The sequence below is a fragment of the Equus asinus genome, chromosome 25, assembly GCF_041296235.1.
Source record: "Equus asinus isolate D_3611 breed Donkey chromosome 25, EquAss-T2T_v2, whole genome shotgun sequence".
In the NCBI taxonomy this organism is placed as follows: Eukaryota; Metazoa; Chordata; class Mammalia; order Perissodactyla; family Equidae; genus Equus; species Equus asinus.
Window position 1 is genome coordinate 12,283,707 of NC_091814.1, and position 23,790 is coordinate 12,307,496.

Here is a 23,790-nt window from a genome sequence, read left to right on the forward strand (position 1 = left end):
TTGGATATACTCTCATCTTCCCAGCACAGAAATTTATGTCTGTCGTAATCAGTAGATAGTGCTTAACTTTATCGGCTGCACCACTGCCTTACTGCCACTTTATGACTGCACTCTTCCATCCGTCAACTCTTACCCCCATTAATACAACTGGATAAAAAGCCAGCCTCCCTACAGCCAGTCTGGTCTACTCCAATCCATTTGCCACATTGCATCCTGAGTGATCCTTCCACAGCCTACATCTGGACATATCTGTAGCCTAACACCGCCTAGTGTCCCCAGATTCCTTCACTAAAATGTTGTAATACCTTTACGACATAAACTCTGGCTCCCCTCATCCTCATCATCTGAATGTCTCTTGCCAGTTCTCAAGTCCAGCAACAGTGAAGTACTGGACACATCAGGAACTCTCTCACTTTCAGGCACTTGCTTCTCTCTACAGGGGATGGTCTCTCACAACTTCCTCGTCCTTCTTCAACATCATTCTCATCCTTCAGGCCTCAGTTCAGAAGTCTTTTCCTCTGGAAAGACTCTCCTGACTGAATTTAGTGTGCAGAGTGTCCACTTTTGTTTTGGTGTGAATTGTGCTCTAACAAAGTCACATTTTAATTGATTCTGTCTTCCAAAGACATATTCTCGTATGAAAAAGATTCATAGTTCCTGGGAAACCAAGTTTGTGTATAAAAATAAAAAAATTCTCAAGCGGTAGCACAGTGCCGAGCATACTCAATAGTCTCAGGCTGTTAAACAATGAGAGAGAGAGAGAATCAGATAAGGAAACTTTCTCTCTCCCAAACACACACACACAGTCACAGATAGACAAACGAGAAAATAAACTTAGCAAGATAGGCAGCAGAATGGTTAATCCACAAAGTAGAGCGACTCCAGCAGAGCAATCGGAAAGGGTAGAGGATACAGTGATCAAGAATAAAGTTTTGCTTGAGTGTAAGGTAGTAAAAGGATCTTGGGTGGAGCTTCACAGTTGAAAAAAAAGCCAAGAGCCAGAAAGGAGAGGGGAAGGGTATGGTGTGGTGTGGTGAAGGGAATAAATCTTGCAGAGAAAGTTATACTCAGACTCTTGTGTGGGTCTCTGTAAGACACCAGAGTTTGACAGCTGATCATGTTGACCCTTGGGCTTTTCTAGGGACTCAAAAGAGGCACCGGAGGAGGGAGGCTCTGGGGCCCTGGGGCGATTGTGCACGGGTTACTGCTTGGCCTGTACCAGGCTAATCGTGAACAAAAGAATCAAAGAGTGAAAATATGAACATCAGACAAAAGCAAAGGGGGAAAAAAAAAAAAAAGCCTTACATTGGCTAGAAGAGTAACCTTCTAGCATCTACCTGGAATCCAGTCAAATTCTTTTCCCCTGGCATGGCCTCCTCAAGTGGCCAAGGAGGGTGTAGGGAAGGGAAGAAATCTGAGAGTGAAATTTTCACTTGTTCCCCCTTTGGTGGGAACGCAAGAGTTTAAAAGCAGAACCGTTTGATCCTTGGCCTTTTCCAAGGACTCCAAAGAGGCACAGGAGGGGAGAAGCTCAGTTATCACCCAGATCTTCTGGAGTAACTCAGGCACATCCCCAAACGGGTGCCTCCCCAACAGTCCCTGGGTCCCGACTGCCTGATCAGGGAAAGAGCTGATTGATGTTTGTCTCAAGGTTGAGAGGAAAGGGTCTGGGAGGCACCAAGCAATGGGAGGGCAAAGAGAATCCATCATCAGCGAGGAAATTTGATTTGAATTTGAATTCTAGTATTATGATTTGAATGCCAGAGGTTTATGATATTGCCTGATCTAAGTCTCCTAGGCAAGCCTGTGCTCTGGTGTCTTTTCTGTTTGTTCTGCATGTCTACCAAAGAGGACTGTATGAACTTCTTTCTAGAACCGTGTTTTCAAAGTCCTTCCTGAGACTACCTGATGAGACCAACTGTAATGGGGAGGGGCAGGGCTTCGGTGGTTCAACGGCAGAATTCTCGCCTCGCCTCCCCTGTGGGAGACCTGGGTTTAATTCCCAGCCAGTGCATACCTTTCTCTGCTGGGTTCTCTTTTGCACAGGCACGAGGGGTGGTTTCTGGCCCCTGGGAGTGGTGGCGGTGGTAAAGGGAGGAAAAAGACAACTGTACCCCTTGAGTTAATTCCGGGGCAGAAGACATTAAGGAAGTGGTCTACACAGGGATTCTGCAGCGCTCCCAGGCCCTGAAATGATCACCCATGCTTTAGTGCTTGTCCTGCAGAGCAGCCACCACCTGGCCAGAGCACGTCTTTGAAGCCACAGGTGGGTCTGGTGGGTCTCTGCAGTTTGGAATTCTTGAAACCAAAACCATTGTTACTGTTATCTTTTGTCCTATTCCATCCTTTGGCTACATGGCACTGAGGAGCAGGGATCAAGAAAGAGGTCACTGAAGGACAGAAGCTGCGCTGGGAGAAGCATTAGGGGCCCAGGGCAGGGGGACGCTTGTGGGGAGGAATTCCTGTGGAGATGAGGGGAGTTGGGTAGTGGGGCCTCTCACCCTCCTGTGGACGTAGGCCCTAGTTTGCCGGTCTTGGTAAAATTAAGGACAAGGATGAGCCCCGAGTGGAGAGTCCAAAAATCATTTTTATCATGCTTTTTTGTTTTAGACTCCACCGGTCAAATATCCGGTCAGGAGATCTTTGTTTTTGTACTAATTAATACGCTTTACGTTTAGAACCATTTTAGGGTTACCAAAAAAATTGAGCAGATAGCAAAGAGAGTTCTCATATTCACTCCTTCCCTGCTCACGGCTTCCCCTATTATTAACATCTTGCATTTATGTGATACATTTGTTACAATGAGTGAACCAATATTGGTACATTATCATTAACAAAAGTTCATAGCTTACATTAAGGTCCACTCTCTTTTACAGTTCTGTGAGTTTTGGCAAATCGGTGATACCACATGTCCACCATTACCGTGTCATACAGATTACTTTTGACGCCGTAAAAAAATCCCCTGTACTCCACCTAATCATTTTCTCACCTTCCCTTCCAAGTCTGGGCAACCACTGATCTTTTTTTACCTTTGTCTTTTCAACAATATCATATAGTTGGAATCATGCAGTGTGTGGTCTTTTCAGACCGGCATCTTTCACTTGGCAATATGAACATAAGATTCTCTCATGCCTTTTTGTGGTAGTCCATTCCTTGTTATTGCTTAAAATGATTCCATGGTTTGTTCAATCCATTCACCTATTGAAGGATGTCTTGGTTGCTTCCAGGTTGGGCCAATTATGAATAAAGCTGTTATAAATGTTTGTGTGCGAATTTCTGTATGGATATAAAGTTTCAACATTTTTCAGTAAATACCTACAATCACGATGCTGGATCATACGGTAAGACTATGTTCAGCCAGACTCTCTCCCCAAGTGGCTGTACCATTTTGCATTCCCCCGAGCAACAAATGATGGTTTCCATTGCTCCACAATTCACCAGCATTTGATATTGTTAGTTTTTGGGATTTAACCATTCTAACCATTTGGTGTGTAGTGGTAGCCCATTGTTGTTTCAACTTGCAATCCCCTAGTGACATATGATGTTGAGCATCTTTTCATATACTGGATTGCCATCTGTTCATCTGTATGATCTGTCTGTCTTCTTTGGTGAGGTGTCCGTTCAATATTTTGCCCATTTTCAAATGGGTTTTAAAATTTTTCTTGTTGAGTTTTAGAGTTCCTTGCATGTTTTGGATACAAGTCCTTAATCAGATATGTTTTGCAAATATTTTCTCTCAGTCTGTGGCTTGTCTTTTCACAGGCCTTCAGAGGGAGGGTGGAAGGGAAAGTGGAAAACGCTCTCAGAGCCTGGTGGAGCCTACACAGTTTACATGCTACAGCCGTTGTAGAAATAGCCGTGGGATTTGACTGTGGTACCATCGTTTTGATATTTCTGGTGCTGATTTTTACTCCTGCCTTCCTCTCATAGCAGCAGTTAAGAGTTTGCCATTTTGTGCGTACTTCACGTGCTGCCTTTGTGGGGTCAGTCAACGTCAGCTCCCTAGCCGCTTAATCCGCAAACGGGACAGGCCTCAAGGACCTGACCCCACCGCTCACCTTCCGCTCAACCCCCGCGGGCATCGCCTCCGGGCCCCTCTTTCGTCCGAAGGCCTTGGAAGCGTTCTATCTGCGAAGTGGGCTGGGGAGGCCCGGCCGACCGGCCCGTTTGCAGGGCCCGCACCAACAGGCCGCCTGGGCTTGGCCTCGTCTCGGTCACAGAGAGCTGAGCCAGGTCCGAGCCGCCTCGGGTGCAGCCCCACAGGGCTTTGAAGGTCTGCAGGGCTGTGTAAACCTGAGCAAGATGCTTCGCAGCCCCGTGAAGGCGCTTCTGCCGGTGGCTGACGTGGAGACAAGCAAGAGCGGTGTGCCCTGAGAAGGGGCCCGCCCTTGTTTCCCTTCCTCTGCGGGAGTTGAAGACTCGGTGCGAGGAGCAGAGGGCACGAGCCCTCAGCAGAGGAAAGGAAGGCTCGTGTGTGCGGGCAGAGGGTGCAAAAGGATTCCCTGACCGGGAATCGAACCCGGGCCGCGGCGGTGAAAGCGCCGAATCCTAGCCACTAGACCACCAGGGAAGTGGAAGTTGGTGATGCTCTTCCTTGCTTCCGCCCAGAGGGACGTTTGCTCTGCGCTCCGGGAGGCCTTGGGCTCTGGGAGCCAGTCACACGTCTTAAACCAGGAATCCTTTCGTAAAGCCCTTCCCTCCCTGCTTTCTCCGGAAAAGGGAGCCCGAAGCCGACGCACCGAGCGCCCCCGAGGCCCGCCAGGGCCACCCGTGCCAGAGCAAGTCGCCTCGTCGCGGCGGCACCTCTGAACTGCCCTGGAGACGCGCCTCTGCGAGGCGCCCACGTGAGGAGAGAAGGACGCGGGGGCCGGGGAGTGGCCGAGGTTGGCGGGAGGAGGGGGAGGGGAGGCGTCCAGGGTGAGAAGGGGCCGCACACCTAGACCTGAGTCCTTGGCATCTCCAACCTCCCAAAGGACTCAGGTGCATGCAGGAACGGAGACAGACGGTGGAGGGGAAAGGCTTTCAAGCAAATCTCCTTTCCAGGCGGCCCCGAAGTGGATGCCGGATCTTCCCGCGACGACCCGCTGCACCTGCAGTTTTCCCGCCTTAGTCGATGCCAGCTCCATCCTTCCATATGCTCAGACCGAAAGACTCGGCGTTCTCTCCGTCGCCGGAGTTTTCCTCAGACCCCACATCCAATTAGTCAGGAATTCGTGTTTTCTCGTCTGTCAGGCGTGTGGGACACTGATCCACACCGGGTTTTCTCAGCCTCGGCCGGGTTGACAGTCAGGATCGGCTCTTTTTTTGTGGGGGTAGGGCTTCCCCGTGCATTGCAGGATGTTTAGTGACCTCCCTGGCCTTTGATGATTTGATGGCAGAGGAAAACCCTCCCACCCGCCTCCCCCCAGGCGTGACAATCAAAAGTATCTCCAGACAAGGCCTGGGGTCACTCTAGGGGGCTGGGGCCTGTGGACCGGGGACCCAAATCGCCCCGGATTGAGAACCAGCGATGGGCACAGTCCCTCCTGTTCCTGGTCTCTGAACTTGTCCAGACGACTCTCCTGATCAGGGTGCGGGGTCAATTCAACTCTCCGCCCCGCCCCCGGCCACCCCCCCCCCCCCCGGCCCCCCACTCCGGGCCCAAGTGGACGTTAGGAATTGAGACTTTCACGTCGAGATTATGGGTCTTTTTGCCATTAGGACTTTTCTTTGGCTCTGTCCTCGAAATCAGCCTCTTTCGAGCCTGCCCACGAGGGCCAGCCAGGCAGGGGGGTGGTTCCGCTCTGTGAGGTTCCTCTTGCCCCTTCTGGAACTTCACAGCTCTTGGGGTTCAACCTGCAGAGAAGCTTTAGGGGCCACTTTACTCGACTTCCCTCGGCATCCCCGAGGAGTAGGTGAGCGGGGCAGGTGAAAGAATGAGCTTTGACTGTGGCGCCGGACCCGCGGTGCCCGACCCGCGGTGCCCGACCTCCACAGCCAGCACACGGTTTTCTAGGCTCCCCCTGGTCCCGCCCGCGGGGAGTTACGTCCTGGGAGACAAACAGGCCGAGAGGGACACCTTGGGGAAACCGGCTGGCCGCTTCAGTTCCGTAGAGGGAGCCAGAAAGGGTCCTCACAGGAGAGAAAGGCCGTGGGTCCTCCCTTACTGGGCAGGTGGAAGAGAGACTAAAGGGAAGAGGAGAAAAATCCTATGAGGTTTCGGGATCTACAGTTAGCGTGAAGTCGACCTCCTCTGGCACAGCGGTCTCCCGTGACTGGTGAAGGTGAGTAGAGTCCCGTCTGAAGTTTGCCAAAGTCGTCAAAGCAGAGGGCCATGGCCCTGGGTACCAGTGAATAGGCCATCCCTGGTCCGCCCACTTGGTAGTACCTGAACTTCCCTACCCAAGGTTTCTGTGGATGCAACTGAATACGTTTTATTTTCCCCATCGCTCTCCTTAGAAGAAGGGATCGATCTGATGGGAAGCATGTGCAACAACCTACAGTAAGGAAAGCAACTATTGTTGAGAGTGTCACATTCCTCTCACACCCCCTTAATTTAAATGGCACTTCCCAAGGTAGAGTCCCCAAGTTGGGCCCATTCTAAGTTTAATGCACAGTTGGTGGAACCTAAGAGAAGACTAGAAGGTCCACGGGTGAATATTTGAAGCACGGTAGGAGGGATTTTTGTGTAAGCATTCATTCCAAACTCACAAAACAAACATATCGAGCTCACCCATGCCTTTTCTACAAAGATGGGGAAGAAGAATTATACATAAACAAATGGAAAACATCATAGAATGGCCCCAAGTGTCTGCTGCTTCCACGGAAGATCTTCTTCCCTGGATACGCTCTTCGGTGGCTTCTCTTTCTCTAAAATATGATATCCAGTGCCAGACGCTAAAATCAGTTTTCTGGTTCCAGCCTGTTTTTTCACCCTCTCTGTATCTCTGCCTCTTCCTCCTCTTCTTTCTTATGCAGAAAAAGTCGGCTCTCCCTCAGCCTCCAATGTGCAACAGGGCGCCCAAAGATCAGCTTAGCAGATTAGGGACCCTCTGTGGGACTCTGTGTCAAAAACAGTATGAAGTGGAGTTCTCTTGTTGGCCCAATCTGGCAGATGAAAATGTTGAGGCCCTGCCCAAAGTTTAGAACTAGCAGAAGTAAAACCACTGGATCACTGAAGTAGTCATAAGTAAAAGTTTGTTGTGCACAAAAAGACAGTGTGGGAACTGGGAGCACTCAAACCAAATATAGAAAGAGGCCCAGAGGTATAGGGTCATAAAGCAGCTCATAGAGTGAGGAGGCAGTGGCTGATCATTCTTCCCAGGGATGGGCCATAACCTCAGACTTTTACCGGCGATAGGGAATTGGTTAAAGTGGTTACCTCATATCAATTTTAGGGAACGGTTTAAGTTTTGGTTATGATTTTCAGAGACATTAATAAGAAGTGGCCCTAGTGAAGTTCCACTGGTTTTGCAAAATAGGCGACATTAGCTTTTGCCTGTATGACTACACGGGTTTGTCTGCTCAGGGAATTTTCAAGTCTGATCTCCATCTGTGTTTGATTTTAACAACTCCCCCATCTTGGTCATGTTCTCAGCCTGCTCCACCAGCGCAGTGTTACTCTCAGTTACCACTGTGGATGTAGTCAGACCAAAGAATCACATATTCGCTGTCTCTGTTAGTTGAGTCGTCAGGGCAGAGGGGCCTGTGGTCACCATCATCATCACGTATGTGGTGGTTGTTGAGTTCCTCCAGTTGTCTGAGCCTGATGGATACCACTGAGTGTATGAGTGGCTGCCCACAGGCATTTAAAATCCTTGAGTGTATACAACGCACCACAGAGGTATTAACCAGGGCCCTAAGGAGAACAATAGCCAAAGATTGAAAACGTCCCCGGAGCACAGATTCCCAGGAGCCAAGGTTTAACCAGCTAAGCAGGTCTACAGAAGAGGTATCACTTATCTGATGAACAATTTTATCTGGTCTTTAAGACCCTGTAGATTTTGAGTAACACAGAAACAGTATTTTTCATCAGTTGTGCCACTGAGCCTCCTGCTGAGCATTTAGAGCATCAAGGACGCTCCTCTTTCGGAGTACCACTGAAGATAAACCATTTACTTCAGTTTACTTCCTCTCAGCCACGGGAACAGAGAATGTCCCCACCCCCAGGTTAGCACACTGTGTGGTTTCTCTCCCTTCTCCTGACCGCCTCGCGCCCGGTGGCCGGCCGAAAGAGCTGCTCCCTGGCCCCCAGGCAAGGGGCGCAGCCCCGTGCGGGATTCAACACAAAGTAAAAGCGAAACGCCAGGCAAAGCAGACCACAGTGCCGTGACTCGGATTCGAACCGAGGTTGCTGCGGCCACAACGCAGAGTACTAACCACTATACGATCAGGGCGCGCCGCAGAACCAGCAGCAATCACGGTCCTTGCGTCTGTGAATTTCGATGTAACATCATTCCAATGACTCCGCTGCTTTGTTCTTGTACAACTAACCGCAGGCGCTCCTGTTCTTCTCTGTCGTGCCCGCTCTCCATTTTCCCCTCCCTTCCTTCCTCTCCATTCCGGTACATGACTTGAAAAAAGCAACGTAACAACTCTCACCTCCCCAAATCAGGCCCGCGTCTCTGCCCAGGCCTCCTGGGAAGTCTCCTGGTCCTCCGCCCACGCCTCCCCCACTTCTTTCCCGCCTCTTCGCCTTTGCCCCTTTCGACCACCCCCACTCCGTCCTCCCGGCTCCCCACCCCCACGTCCCCCACCGCAGCGGAGCCGAGTGGAGTGAGGGGAGCGCCGGCGGCCCAGATGGTCGGGTGCAGGCGGAGCAAACGGGACGAGCCGTCTGTCACCGGAGCCCACCGGGCGTTCAGCTTCCCTTGGGCCCCACTCGGCCCAGGCCCGGGGGGTCGCGGCCCCAGGTGTCTCCCTGGTGCTGGCAACTGAGGCGGGTGTGGAGCAAGGCGGGGCGAGGCCGCTCGGCTGCCCTTCTGCCTCCGGAATCACCCACCGCACGGGTCTCAAAGGCGATCAACACGCTGCGCCGACTCCGCCTGTCGGGTTTTCCGAGGCTCTGGAGCCGGCACTGCTGTCCTGCAAGGGCGGGTGGCTCCGCCTGGCGTTGAATCAGTGACTACTCCCTGAAGGGGGCGGGGGTAGAGCCTCTGCGTGTCTCTGTGGCGCAATCGGTTAGCGCGTTCGGCTGTTAACCGAAAGGTTGGTGGTTCAAACCCACCCAGGGACGATTCGCACCTTTTTAGGTTCTAGAGAAGTGTTTGTAGTTGTCTCTACTCTGCCCATCCTCTGGGGGGAAAGGCGGAGAGAGGCTTCCTCCGCCGGTACCCTCCTCTTCTCTGTGTAGAGTGCATAAAATGGGGACCTAAGTCAACATCATAAGGTCATCACAGATCCTCACAGAAGAGCTGAGGAGGAAAACAGGTCTCCGGGAGTACGGAAATCCCTGAGAGAGTACACACATCGTCGTGACTCGAAGTTCTCTTTCACAATGGAGTTTCTTCCATCATTGGTTGGGACTAGTATTTACTTAACCCTTTCCATATGCTTTTTAAGTTGTTAGTTCTATGATTTTATGATTACAAATAATGCTGTAGTCATCATTCTTGTACACATATCTTTGGCCACTTGCCCCAGTATTTCTATAGGGTAGAGTCCTGGAAGAGCAATTGCTCTGTCATAGTGTTTACACGGCTTCCGTATGGTTCCATTTCTCTCCTTTGTTGGCTTATTCGCTATGACTCTTCGTCATTTCAGCGGCTGCTTTAGGATTTACAGCACACATCTGCAACTTACCACAGTCTGCCTTCAAGTGGTATCATACCTCTTCACATTTCTCCCCTGCCCGCCTGTATGACATGGTTGTCCTGCACTGCACTTTACACATGGTATAAACCCCACAATCCATCGTTACTACTTTTGTTTAATCTGTCCCATGTTTTGAGAGAGGTTTAAATACTAAGAAAAATCTTAAACATTTTCCTGTGCAGATACCATTTCTGTTGTCCGTCATCCCTTCGTGTACATGCAGATTTCCATGTGGCATCAGCGTCCTCCTTCCTGGAGGACTCCTTCAATGTTTCCTGTAGTGTGGATCTGCTAGCAATGAATTCTTTCAGCCTTTGTATGTCTGTAAATGTCATTAGTCACCTTCATTTTTGAAAGACTTTTTGGGGGAGGAAGCATACAATTCCATGTTGCCTTTTTTCCCCTCAGTCGTTTATAGATATTGCTCCACTGTCTTCTCACTTGTACTGCTTCTGATGAGAAATCTGGTATCATCTTTATTTTTGTTTTCTGTATGTACCATGTCATTTTGCCATGGCTGCTTTGGAGAGTTTTTCGTTTTCAATGGATTCGAGCGATTGAATTATAATGTGACTGGACGCACTTTTCTTCATGTTTCTTGTGCTCATTCATTGTGTTCATTGTGATCCACTGTGTGGATCAGTGGGTTTATAATTTGTATTATAACTGGAAATCTTTCTGCCATCGTTTCTTCTAAAATTATTTCTTCATCCCCAGTCTTTCCCCGGACTCAATTACTCGTATATTAGGCCTTTGAAAGTTGCCCTAGCATTCACTGATAGATGTGTATTAGAAAAAATTTTTTTGACTGAGTTTCATTTTGTACATTTTCAATTGTTCTTGGCTTTGTGTCCCCTGATCCTTTTCTTCTGCAATGTCTAACTGCTGTTGATTCCATCTGGCGAACCTGTTATCTCAGGTGTTACAGTTTCCATCTCTAAAGTTTGATTCTGTCCATTTGTATATGCTCCACGTTTCTACTTAACTCCATGGACGTATGTGACACAGTCAGAATAACTGTTTTAAAGTCTTCTCTGTTAATTTTAACATTGTGTCGGTTCTGGTTCAGTTTCCATAGATTGCGTATTCTTCTCCTTAAGGATCATGTTTTCCTGCCTCTCCGCACGCCTGGCGTTCTTTGATTGGATGCCAGACATTGTGAAAGTTTTCCTTCTTGGGTACTGGCTATCTTGGTATTCCTATAAATCTTCTTGAGTTTTGTTCTGGGGTACAGCGAAGTGACTTTTAAACAGTTTGATTCCTTTGATCCTGCTTTTATGATTTTCTATGTGGGTCAGTCTAGGGCTGATTATTCCCACCACTGAAACAAGACCTTCCTGGGTGTTCTTCCCAATGGCCCACGAATTACGAGTAGTCCCATCTGGCAGGTGGGAGCAAGTATGACTTCCTGTCCTGGGTGAGCACCAGGCACTGTTCCGTGATCTTTTCAGAAGTCTCTTCCCTTGGCCTCAGGCAGTTTCTTCATAAGCGGGCCCTGATCACTACTCTGCTGAATACTCGAGGGAGACCCTTCACATCCGCCTGGATTGTCTCTCTGTCCATCTCTCTCATCACTGGATCATTGTCCTATGAACTCTAGCTGCCTTGCTCTCTGTGGACACCCAGCTTCATGCCCACAATCCAAGGATTTGGCCTCAGATCCCCCTCCTCGTGCCCAGCCTGGAAACTCTCTGAGAGCAGTAATTATCCCGTTTGAGACAAATCATAGAAAACAACAGAACCCTGCACCTGACAATGCACCTTGTGCAGACCTGGACCCTTAGAGTTGTTGGCTCACCTTCCCTTGGTTCTTCTGTTGAATTTCTTGAGCAAAAAAAGACCTCTTTGGCTCTTATACACTAACTCTGGTTCTTGGACATTCTCTCTCTCTCTCTCTCTCCGTGTCTCTCCCTCTCCACGTATGTGTCTGTGTCTGTTTGTCTGTCTCTCTCTCCGTCTCTCATACTCCAGGCTGCCCCGAATCTTACCCACTTTCTTGTCCTCCTTTTCAGCTTTCCAGGACCTTGCATTAGAATGCCTTCAATCTTCAAGTGTTCATTAGGTGTTTAGTAGGTGGCAGGCCCTGCTCGGGGAGAAATGCTGCATCTTGAGCAAATAGAAGATCCCTGCCCCAAGATACCGACACCTGGAGGCATCAAAAAGGGGCGGAGCAGGACGTCAGCAACGTGGCAGAGTGAGCAGTTTTCTTTGTCTCTCCCTCTTCAAACTGCAACTAATTGGACATTCATCGGTCAACTAAGGATATCCACACAGCGTTTCAGGATGCCTGAGAGACCCGCGCTGCTATACGTCATCGGAAGGTGGACGGACTTCCCCCAGGGGAGGAGGTGGAGATAGGTGAAAACTCTCCAACCACCAGACAGCCTAGTACCTGCAAGTGACTTTCTACTGGCTGACACACTCATAGCATCGCCACAGACCCAGGGCTGGCGTCCATGCACGTCAGCGGTGTGATGGTGGAAACAGGTGACTACAGCCCTACCTAAGCACCCATCGATTGCTCCATACCCCAAGGCGAAAACCCATGGTCCCACAGCAGCTGCAGGGAAAGCCTCTACCACGCCCAGTATTCAGAACGCTGGGAGGCCCTGGGGCAACAGCTGCCCAGCCTGAGCAGCAACCCGCCAGCCACCTCTAACACTCAAAGTCCTGCTGAGGCCCTGAGGGGGGAAGGGAGACCCAGAGAGACCGTTTGAGTGGCCGACGGCAGGTTGGAGTCCCAGTGAGTCTGCTCTGTGGTCCAGGGGAAAAATCCACAGCCCCACAGCAGCCACAGGGAAAGCCTGTACTCAGCATTAGTGGAGAGGCCCCGCCCAGCAATCACAAGGCTGGAAGGCCCTGGGGCAGAAGTAACACACCTGGGTGAGCCAACCACAGACTGCAGTAGATACCCATAGCTCTGCTGCAGCCCGTAGTGGACAAGTGAGGTCTTGTGGGCCCTGACGGTGGCAGAGCTGCGAGTCTAGGTGAACCTGCTCCTGGCAGCTGTGAAAGCCCATAACACCGCTGCAGACCCTAAGGAGGGAGCATGTCTAGGTGGTCTGTGACAGCAGGCACCAGCAACCTGAGGCCCCCTTGCGATTGTCCACACAGCTGACGTGAGACCCTACAAGGCCACTGTGATCACGAGGAGGGCCCCAGGTCTGGTCAGCAACAGCTGACAGGGATCCTGGTCAGTGCAGATTACACAGCTGCTGCCCCACCCCCCACACCAGTAGAAGCGAGTGGAAGCAGTAACTCAACCCTACCTATATGTGGAGGCACAAATCCACGCCATCAAGCAGTATGAAAAAATATATTAAATCTCCAGAACAGAAGGAAAACAACAAGTACCCAGAAAACAATCCCGAAGACACTGAAATCTATAACCTAAATGACAATGAATTCAAAATAGCCATCATTAAAAAACTGAATGAGATAAAAGAGAACACAGATAGACAACTCAATGAGTTCAGGAGCTATGTCACAAAAGAGCTGGATACTATAAAGAAGAACCAATCATAAATGTTGGAGATGAAGAACACAATGGAGGAGATTAAGGAAAATCTGGACTCTCTGAACAGTAGGGTCCATAATATGGAAAATGGAATTAGCAATTTGGAAGATAGGAATATAGAAATGCTGCAGATAGAGGAGGAGAGAGAACTAAGCCTAAAAAAAATGAAGAAACTCTCAGAGAAATAGCCGACTCAATTAGGAGATGCAACATAAGGATTATAGGTATCCGAGAGGGGGAAGAGAAGGAGAAGGGGCAGAAAGCCTGTTCAAAGAAATAATGGCTGGGAACTTCGCAAACCTGGGGAGAGAGATGGAACTGCAGGTGACAGAAGCTAATAGATCTCCAAACTTTATCAATGTGAGAAGATCAACCCCAAGGCATGTAGTAGTGAAGCTTGCAAAAGTCAATGACAAAGAGAAAATACTAAGGACAGCAAGGCAGAAGAAAATAACCTACAAAGGAACCCCCATAAGGCTGTCAGCAGATTTCTCAGCAGATACCTTACAGGCTGGAAGAGAGTGGAATGATATATTCAAAACTCTGAAGGACAAAAACTTGCAGCCAAGAATACTCTATCCAGCGAAAATATCCTTCAAATATGATGGAGAAATAAAAACTTTCCCAGATAAACAAAAGTTAAGGGAGTTCATCACCACAAGACCTCCCCTACAAGAAATGCTCAGGAAGACCCTCATACCTGAAAAAAACAAAAAAAGTAAAGGGGTTACAAAACCCAGAACAAAGGAAATAAGTAGAAAGACAAAATCAGAAAGTTGCGGCTCTCCATCAGAACGGGTTAGCAAAGGCCAAGTACAATATTAAAGATAAAAGGAAGGGAAACACCAAGAATAACTATAATCTTGTCATTTTAACCACAAACTCACAACACAAGAAGGGAAAAAAAAATCTGACAATAACAACCTAGAAGGGGAAGAAGAAAGGGATGGAACAGCTTAATCTAAGCAAATAAGAGGCTATCAGAAAATGGATCATCTCATCTATGAGATGTTTTATACAAACCACATGGTAATCACTAAACAAATATCAAGGATAAAGACACAAATTACAAATAAGAAGAAAGCCAATGTAGAAAACTACCTACCTGAATTGGTAGTCCAAAAATCATGGGACGAGAAACAAAGCAAATGCAAGAGAAGCGGAAAACAAGCGATAGGATGGCAGCATTAGGCCCCCACATTTCAATAATCACTCTAAATGTAAATGGAATGAACTCTCCAATCAAAAGACACAGAGTAGCAGGATGGATTAAAGAGCAAGACCCAATATGCTGCCTCCAGGAAACACACCTCAGCCCCAAAGACAAACACAGACTCAGGGTGAAAGGATGGAAGACAACAGTCCAAGCTAATAAGGAACATAAGAAGGCAGGCGTCGCCATACTTATATCAGACAAAGTAGGCTTCAAAGCAAAACACATAAAGAGAGACAAGGAGGGGCAGTTTATAATGATAAAAGGGACACTCCACCAAGAAGACATAACACTTATAAATATACACGCACACAACACAGGAGCACCAAAGTACATAAAGCAACTATTAACAAAGCTGAAAGGAGATATCAACAACAATACAATAATAGTAGGGGACCTCAACATCCCACTAACACCAATGGACAGATCATCCAGACAGAAAGTCAACAAGGAAATTATAGAATTAAATGAAAAACTAGGCCAGATGGCCTTAATAGATATATTTAGAACACTCCATCCAAAAACAGCAGGTTACACATTCTTCTCAAGTGCGCATGGAATGCTCTCAAAGATAGACCGTCTCTTGGGAAACAAAGCAAGCCTCAACAAATTCAAGAGGGTTGAAATAATATCAAGCATGTTTTCCAACCATAATGCTATGAAACTAGAAATCAATCACAAGAATAAAGCTGGGAAAGGGGCAAAAATGTGGAGACTAAACAACATGCTACTGAACAAGCGATGGATCATTGAAGAAATTAAAAAAGAAATCAAATATTATCTGGAGACAAATGAAAATGAAGACACACCATACCAACTCATTTGGGACGCAGCAAAAGCAGTCCTAAGAGGGAAATTCCTTGCAATCCAGGCTCACCTCAATAAACAAAAAAACCTCAGATAAGCAATCTCAAATGACATCTAACCGAATTAGAAAAAGAAGTACAAACGAAGCCCAAAGTCAGTAGAAGGAGGGAAATAGTAAAAATTAGAGCAGACATAAATGAAATTGAAACCAAAAAAACAGTCGAAAGGATCAACGAAACAAAGAGTTGGTTCTTTGAAAAAATAAACAAAATTGACAAACCCTTAGCCAGGCTCACTAAGAAAAAAAGAGAGAAGACTCAATAAATAAAATTAGAAATGAGAGAGGAGAAATCAAAACGGATACCACAGAAATACAAAAGATCATAGGAGAATACTATGAAAAGCTATATGCCAAGAAACTGGACAACCTGGAAGAAATGGATAAATTCTTAGACTCTTACAACCTCCCAAAACTGAAGCAGGAAGAAATAGAGAATCTGAATAGACCAATGACAAGTAAAGAAATCGAAACAGTAATCAAAAACCTCCCAAAAATAAAAGTCCAGCAGCAGACGGCTTCTCTGGAGAATTCTACCAAACATTGAAAGAAGATTTAATACCTATCCTTCTCAAACTATTTCAGAAAACTGAGGAAGATGGAGCACTCCCTAATACATTCTATGAAGCCAACATAGCCCTGATTCCAAAACCAGACAAGGACAACACAAAGAAGGAAAACTACAGGACAACATCACTGATGAACATAGACACAAAAATCGTCAACAAAATTTTAGCAAACCGAATACAGCAATACATTCAAAAGATTATACACCATGATCAAGTGGGATGTATACCAGGGACACAGGGATGGTTCAACATCGGCAAGTCAGTCTACGTGATACACTACATTAACAAAGTGAGAAACAAAAACCACACGATCATCTCAATAGATGCAGAGAAAGCATTCGACAAGATCCAACAGCCATTTATGATAAAAACTCTCAATAAAATGGCTATAGAATGAAAGTACCTCAACATAATAAAGCCCATATATGACAAACCCACAGCCAACATCATACTCAATGGGCAAAAACTGAAAGTCGTCCCTCTGAGAACAGGTACAAGACAAGGGTGTCCACTCTCACCACTCTTATTCAACATAGTACTGGAGGTTTTGACCAGAGCAATTCGGCAGGAAAAAGAAAGAAAAGGAATCCAAATAGGCAATGAGGAAGTGAAACTCTCACTTCTTGCAGACGACATGATCTTATATATAGAAAACTCCAAAGAATCCATTGGAAAACTACTAGGAAATAATCAACAACTACAGCAAAGTTGCAGGGTATAAAAATCAACATACATAAATCAGTAGCATTTCTATACTCTAACAATGAACTAAGAGAGAATGATCTCAAGAACACAATCCAGTTCACAATTGCAAAAAAAAGAATAAAATACCTGGGGGTAAATTTAACCAAGGAAGTGAAAGACCTATACAATGAAAACTACAAGACTTTCCTGAAAGAAATTGATGACGACATAAAGAGATGGAAAGGCATTCCATGCACATGGATTGGAAGAATAAACATCGTTAAAATCTCTACCTAAAGCAATCTACAGATTCAACACTATCCCAATCAGAATCCCAATGACATTCTTTACAGAAACAGAACAAAGAATCCTAAATTTCATATGGGGCAAGAAAAGACCCTGAACTGCTAAAGCAATCCTGAGAAAAAAGAACAAAGCTGGAGGCATCACAATCCCTGTCTTCAAAACGTACTACAAAGCTACAGTAATGAAAACAGCATGTTACTGGTACAAAAACAGGTGCACAGATCAATGGAACGGAATTGAAAGCCCAGAAATAAAACCACACATCTATGGACAGCTACTCTTCGACAAAGGAACTGAGGGCCTACAATGGAGAAAAGAAAGTCTCTTCAACAAATGGTGCTGGGAAAACTGGACAGCCACATGTAAAAGAATGAAAATTGACCATTCTTTTTCACCAGTCACAAAAATAAACTCGAAATGGATCAAAGACCTAAAGATTAGTTCTGAAACCATAAGCTTCCAGAAGAAAATATAGGCAGTACACTCTTTGTCATCAGTATCAAAAGGATCTTTTTGGACACCATGTCTTCTCAGACAAGGGAAACAATAGAAAGAATAAACAGATGGGATTTCATCAGACTAAAGACCTTCTTAAAGGCAAGGGAAAACAGGATTGAAACAAAAAAAACAACGAGCTAAATGGGAAAAAATATTTGCAAGTTATGTATCCGACAAAGGGTTAATCTCCATAATATATAAAGACATCACACAACTCAACAAAAAAAAAAATCAAACAACCTGATCAAAAAATGGGCAGAGGACATGAATAGACATTTCTCCAAAGAAGATATACGGATAGCCAATAGACACATGAAAAGATGCTCATCATCACTAATCACCAGGGAAATGCAAATCAAAGCTACACTAAGATATCACCTTACACCTGTTAGAATGGCAAAAATAAACAAAACAAAAAGTGACAAGTGTTGGAGAGGTTGTGGAGAAAAATGAACCCTCATACACTGTTGGTGGGAATGCAAACTGGTGCAGCCACTATGGAAAACGGTATGGAGATTTCTCAAAAAATTAAAAATAGAAATATCGTATGACCCAGCCATCCCACTGCTGGCTATCTATCCAAAGAACTTGAAATCAGCAATTCCAAAAGTCCCATGCACCCCTTTGTTCATTGCAGCATTATTTACAATAGCCAAGGTGTGGAAGCAACCTAAGCGCCCATCAAGTGATGATTGGATAAAGAAGATATGGTGTATATATATACAATGGAATACTACTCAGCCATAAAAAAGGATAAAATCATCCCATTCACAACAACATTGATGGACCTTGAGGGTATTATGTTAAGTGAAATAAGCCAGATAGAGAAAGAAGAAACTCTGTATGACTCCACTCATAGGTGGAAGTTAAACATGTAGACAAAGAGAACAGATTGGTAGTTACCAGGGGAAAGGGGGGTGAGGGGGTGGGCACAAAGTGTGAAGTGGTGCACCTACAACATGACTGACAATAATGTACAACTGAAATTTCACAAGGTTGTAAACTATCATAATCTTAATAAAAAGTAAAAAAAAAAAAAAAAGGGGGGGGGCGGAGCAGTGGGAGCACAATTGGTTCATGTTCTTCCCAGGTGCTTCCACCAGCCCGGGCCTAAGGGCGCTAGCGGTGAGCACCACCAGAGAAGCACAGCAAAGAACAGGAAGACGGATGACTCTAGATCCGGAAGGCATGACCAAGAACCAGGATTTTTTTTCTCTCTTTCCTTTCTTTTAATAAACAAGCACCGCAGGAAAACAGCAGGCCTCCAGTGACAGCTCCTTACTTCCTGGAGCAGGCATTGCTCGTGGGTACATTTGTTAAAGTGACGATGATGGCCAAGCTCACCAACACCCCCTAAGGGGACCCACACCTCCTCTTAACCTCTTAACATATGGTCACTCTATAATCTCTAATGATATCATCAGCTTTACATTAACACAGTGTTTTGTTATGTCTATCTTAATTAGATCTCCAGGCAAAGAATATACATTAATTAACTTAATCTAATATCAGTCAGAGAACTTAAAGAGAATGGTAGGTCTTAAAATCTCAAATTGAGCTGACACGTAATAAAGAAAGACAGGTTGGGATCATATATTAGATGATACCTAAAGACGTTTACTCAAAAGAAGCATGTGGAATAATTGAGTCATCGTGATTTCTAGAATTATAAGACTTGATCTCCTTTTAGAAGATATTATATGGTATCTTTCATTTACCGATCATAAAATTTTATAAATTGGAATATTGGTTGGAGTTAAAGTTTGCTTTTTTGACCAGTAAAACCAGTGTAGGAAATTTAGGCAGTTCAGTGTCGTTAGGATTTTGAAGAGAATAGAAGTCCAAGACTTGTATAAACTAGAATACTATGCCACCAATATTTTGCACATTCTTAGAAAGTCTGGACGACAGCAACAAAAAGTAGTTCTTAGGCCAAAATTGCTAAACCAGTCTGATGCATACAAGGAGTCATCGTTAGAAATATGACACGACATAAACATTTTCCATGCCATTATATGTCAATTATTAAAATTCTTTAAAGTGTTTAAAATTATTTGAGATTCATGCTTATCATCAACTTGAATTTTTTTCTTGTACCCAGCACTGAGACCACTAATTTATCCACAGCTAAATCCTTTTTCTTTTTTTTCTGAGTCACAGATTCAGCAAGAAAGGAAGTGCAAGAAAAAAACCCCCATCAACAGCACCTTGGGACTCCACTGGGATCCCGGAAATAGAAGCTCGGTCATTACCCCACTTTGGGGAGAGGCACAACTGGGTACGCAGCCCGAATCAGCTTGCCTCTGTCTGCTTGGACTCAGACTGAACCCAGGACCAGGTCAGGGTCAGGTCAAGACAAGACTAAGCACCATTCTCACAGGGCAGCCGCCTACCTGACAGTGCCAGATGCAGGATTCTGGAAAGGTCTTGAGAACTCTCGCCTTCCCTCTGATTCATTTTCCACCTGCTCCCCTCAACCTCGCACCACAAGAAAGGATCCTTCACCTTTTTGTCGGGTCACAACTCTTGAAGATCCCAGCAGGGCAGAGAGAGCCAGGCAGGAGCCAAGGGGGCAGCTGCGCTCCCCTGGAGGGTCTCCCTGAAGAGGTGGGCAGCGCTGGAGCTCAGGCGGACTCAAGACCCCACTGCCCGCCAAAGCAACGAGGAGGAGTCCGGAGGGCAGATGGTGCTGGGGAGACTGACAACCTATCTGTTCCTCCAAGCAGAGGGCGGGCCTGGCCTGCACTGTCGGGGAGAAGGGGAGAGCCCAATCAAACTCCGCCTGAAGCTTCTCTATAGCCTGAAGGAAACGGGTGTCAGGTTCCTGAAAGGACAAGAGGGGTCTCCTCCAGAGGACAAAGGCCTCCCCTGTCCTTGGAGGAAAAGTCCTCCAGCTGGTTCCAAGGGACATTGCGAAAGGAAAGGGGCAACAGCGGTCCACTAATGATTCTGAGATGTCTGCAATTACTCTCAAAGGGTGTCGCAAATCACGAATATGTGGAAAAAGAGCGAGAAAGCCAAAGTGGGAAACGGCTAACTGGTGCATTTAGGTGAAGAAATACAATGCCTGCAACTTTTTTGAATGTTTCAATTATTTTTAAGCAGCAATTGGAACCTAAGCCCCAAGTTCTCTTTAGATGAAAACTCAAAGTGAGACATTAGGTTTCTGAGACAAGGGAGGAGGAGCGCAGGCTGCCCCTCACATCTCACCTCTGCAGCCTGGGAGGTAGATGCCTTGGCCCCTGTGGCCTGGCCTCCCGCAGAGGCTCTTCCCTGCGTCTGGAGCTTGAGGCCCACCTCACCTCTGGGGGTGAAGAGAAGACTCCTGCATGCGGAGGCCGTGCCCAGAGACGTCGCTGATGGGGAACCAATCCCGGAGCCCAGTGAAAGTGCCTACTCCTAGCCCCAGGCCACCGGGGAGTCACACAAGGGCTCTAACTTGGCCTCTCCAGGTGACAATTCTGAAAGCAAAGGTTCGATTTCTGAGACGCGGAGAGCAGAAGCGCAGACGAGTCCCAGCGGCCCAGGGCTGAACGCAGCTGTGCAGGGCCCCCAGCCCTCAGCCGGCTGCCCATCACCCTTCACCTCTCTCAGCCCGGGGGACGCTCGGGACGCTTTGGGCTCTGAGGCCTGACCACAGGGGAACTGGTCTGTCTTCCCTTCTGGTGTAGCTTTAGCACTGTGTGCGGCAGAGCCAAGGACGTGCTCTTTCCGAACCTCGGTTTCCTTCTGAGTAAGGGGCGCCCTTGGGTCTGAGGGGGTGAGGAGCGGAGCCGGTCTGCGCCCTGATCGCTGACCTGGCTCAAGCGGCTCTCCTGACAACGGCACGTGTACAGGCTCCTTTTCGTGCCCAGACCAGCTTGACCGGGGGAGCACGAGGCTCCGTCTCCGTGCCTTTGCCTGGAGACCCGGTTTCTTCGGCTGGTTTTCTTTTGCTCCGTCAGGCAAATGAACCTGTTGTGCAAGTGTGCTGGGAGTGGGGAAGCCAAGTGTGCTTCACAGGAAAGAAGTTCTTGGTTTTTAGAGACATGATACTTGTCAGCCTGTAGAGAATACTTCAGAGACAGATGAGAAGGTTAGGGTCTGTCTGGATCTCAAGGTAAGCGAAGCCAGCCTAGTCCTGCGCCCGCCTTGGACTCACTGACTGTGTCCCGGTCTCCATTGTGACTCAGAGCAGACAACCGAGGCCGAGTAACTGGCCTAGGGCTGAGTAACTGAAGTTGTGCCACGTTTCTTGTGAATGGAAAATGCGGCTGCGGCCGCACCTCCACGCCCGGTCCCCTCCTCTGCTTGTTTTTGCAACACGAAGGTAAGTTTGAGGAAAAAAGAGGTTGTTTCCGCCCGGTTTCGATCCGGGGACCTTTCGCGCGTGAGGCGAACGTGATAACCACTACACTACGGAAACGAGGGGTGTTGGAAGACGTAACGACATATCCATGAAAACCTTAGGTCCTGCCGCAACCATTCCAGACGCCCACTGCTTTGAACTGGGAGAGGCTCCGGGAAGCACCAGCGACCCCTCAGGCAGGGAGACTGCGGCTCCGGAGAGGCCCTGGCTCAGGGTTCCGCGCCTACCCCCGAAGCCAGGGCCCTGGGACCCCACAGTTTGACTTCGGGGTCCCGCATCACACGCAGGATTTCCACTCCCAGGACTAGGCGCCCCTGTGCAGGAGTCGCCCCCGCTGATCGCAGCTCCCGGAAGCTGCAGGAGCCGGCGGGTGGGTGCGTCTGAGCCCCGGGCGCCCGCCGCCGCCCAGGAGTCCGGACGTCGCCCCTCCGGGGCTGTGGACGCGCGCCTCCGTGGCCATTTTCACAGCCACATAGAGCTATGCAATCTTGGTGTGGATTAGGTGATGCAGGAGTAAGACGGTCTGTCAGCAATTGCGGGACACAGGTGGAATTTTTGTCCCATCTCCAGGACACTGCGTTTGATCCTCAAGAACGGCGTTTTAATGACTTTTGCAGAGCGGATTTCTCTATCGCACAGACAAGACTTCAGTATAAGAATGGAAGTCACGGAAACAATGGCCTTAGAGGACAGATAGGGAAAAAGTTTTGAGGTAGGACTTGAGCGGTGATGGAGAGGTCTTGACCCTCAGTGGGAGCCAAATGGCCGAGCCCGGGGAAGCTCTGGCACCTCAGGGGCTCCGATCCGGTGGCCATTACCCTTCATTCCCGAGTCCCTCCTGAGAGCAAAAGAGCATCCTGGAGCAAAGCAAGAGCGCAACAGGTTTCCCAGATCCACCAGAAGCAGAGGGTGAGACACAAGGACCAGAGTGGAGGAGGAAAGAGGTTTAGACACAGAGAATTGCAACGGGTTTGTTACCTACACACCAACGGGGAACTGGCTTTATTTAAAGACTGAGAAGGACCTGTCTTCCAACGGCTCGAGGGCTAAACTTTCCATGGAAGTGTGTCCGCCTGGAATATAGTTCAAAGCTAGCTACGATGTGTCTACAGACGTTAGGGTGAAAACTATATTTAAATAGTAGTAGTAAATAAGAGATTTGAGTGTTAGCTCACATGCTTACTCATAAAAATGGGAAACAGTTATTAGAATGTTGTCATGAAACAAAGACAAAAACAGAATTTATAGAAGAGGCAGAAGAAAGGAAAAAGAAACCACAGATAGCTTGGGAACGGGGAATTGTATTTATCTTTTCCTTAGGAAACGGGTGAGCAGAAAGGCATCAAACGGCTTGTCTGATGGCTTGTTCTGGTGAAGCTGACAAACTCATCAGATAAACAATTTTGGCTACTTATAGATGCTCCAAAAATTCTCGAAGGCTTGGCTGTGGAATGAATGGGGTGACTTTCTTTGTGTAATACCTGCCAGTGTCCTTCCTTTGGCACCTCTGAGTCAGTTAAGCCTAATTGTGCTATTTTCCCCATCAGGATTTCTCAATCTCCTCTCTCCCCCTTTTGGGGTCACAATTATTCTCAAAAGAGCAGATTTGACCATGGGCACTTCGGTCTCTCCCTCACACAGTTGGATATCAGCTTAAAGTAACGGTCGTGAGCAACATATACGTAACCAGATATCAGATTGCAGAGGAAAGTCAAAAACCTGAGGACAGCAGAAATATCACAATAAAGATTTTGAACTTACTTTGCATCCAACAGCCTAGGCCAAACCAGAAGAATAAATCTCAATATCACTTTAGCAATAATCGAGTGGCTTTCAACTTTTTTTGTTGTGGTGTAATAAATATAAAGGACCTAACGTGTACAGTTCGAAAACCTTTACCAATGTAAACCGACCTGAATAACTACTGATGTGGTGCCCGGACTGAGGTGTAGCATGTTTCCAGACCCCAGAAAGCTTCCTCGTGACTCTTCCCGTGCA

At 47.3% G+C, this 23,790-nt stretch overlaps 3 non-coding genes across 3 annotated transcripts; 1 reads left to right on the forward strand and 2 right to left on the reverse strand.

The window, feature by feature from the left end:
• Positions 1-4,498: 4,498 nt before the first annotated feature.
• Positions 4,499-4,570, reverse strand: TRNAE-UUC (transfer RNA glutamic acid (anticodon UUC)). Its single transcript has one exon. It is a non-coding gene; the product is annotated as a tRNA-Glu (tRNA).
• Positions 4,571-9,140: 4,570 nt separating this feature from the next.
• On the forward strand, positions 9,141-9,214 carry TRNAN-GUU (transfer RNA asparagine (anticodon GUU)). Its single transcript has one exon. It is a non-coding gene; the product is annotated as a tRNA-Asn (tRNA).
• Positions 9,215-21,776: 12,562 nt separating this feature from the next.
• TRNAV-CAC (transfer RNA valine (anticodon CAC)) lies at positions 21,777-21,849 on the reverse strand. Its single transcript has one exon. It is a non-coding gene; the product is annotated as a tRNA-Val (tRNA).
• Between the last annotated feature and the right edge of the window lie 1,941 nt (positions 21,850-23,790).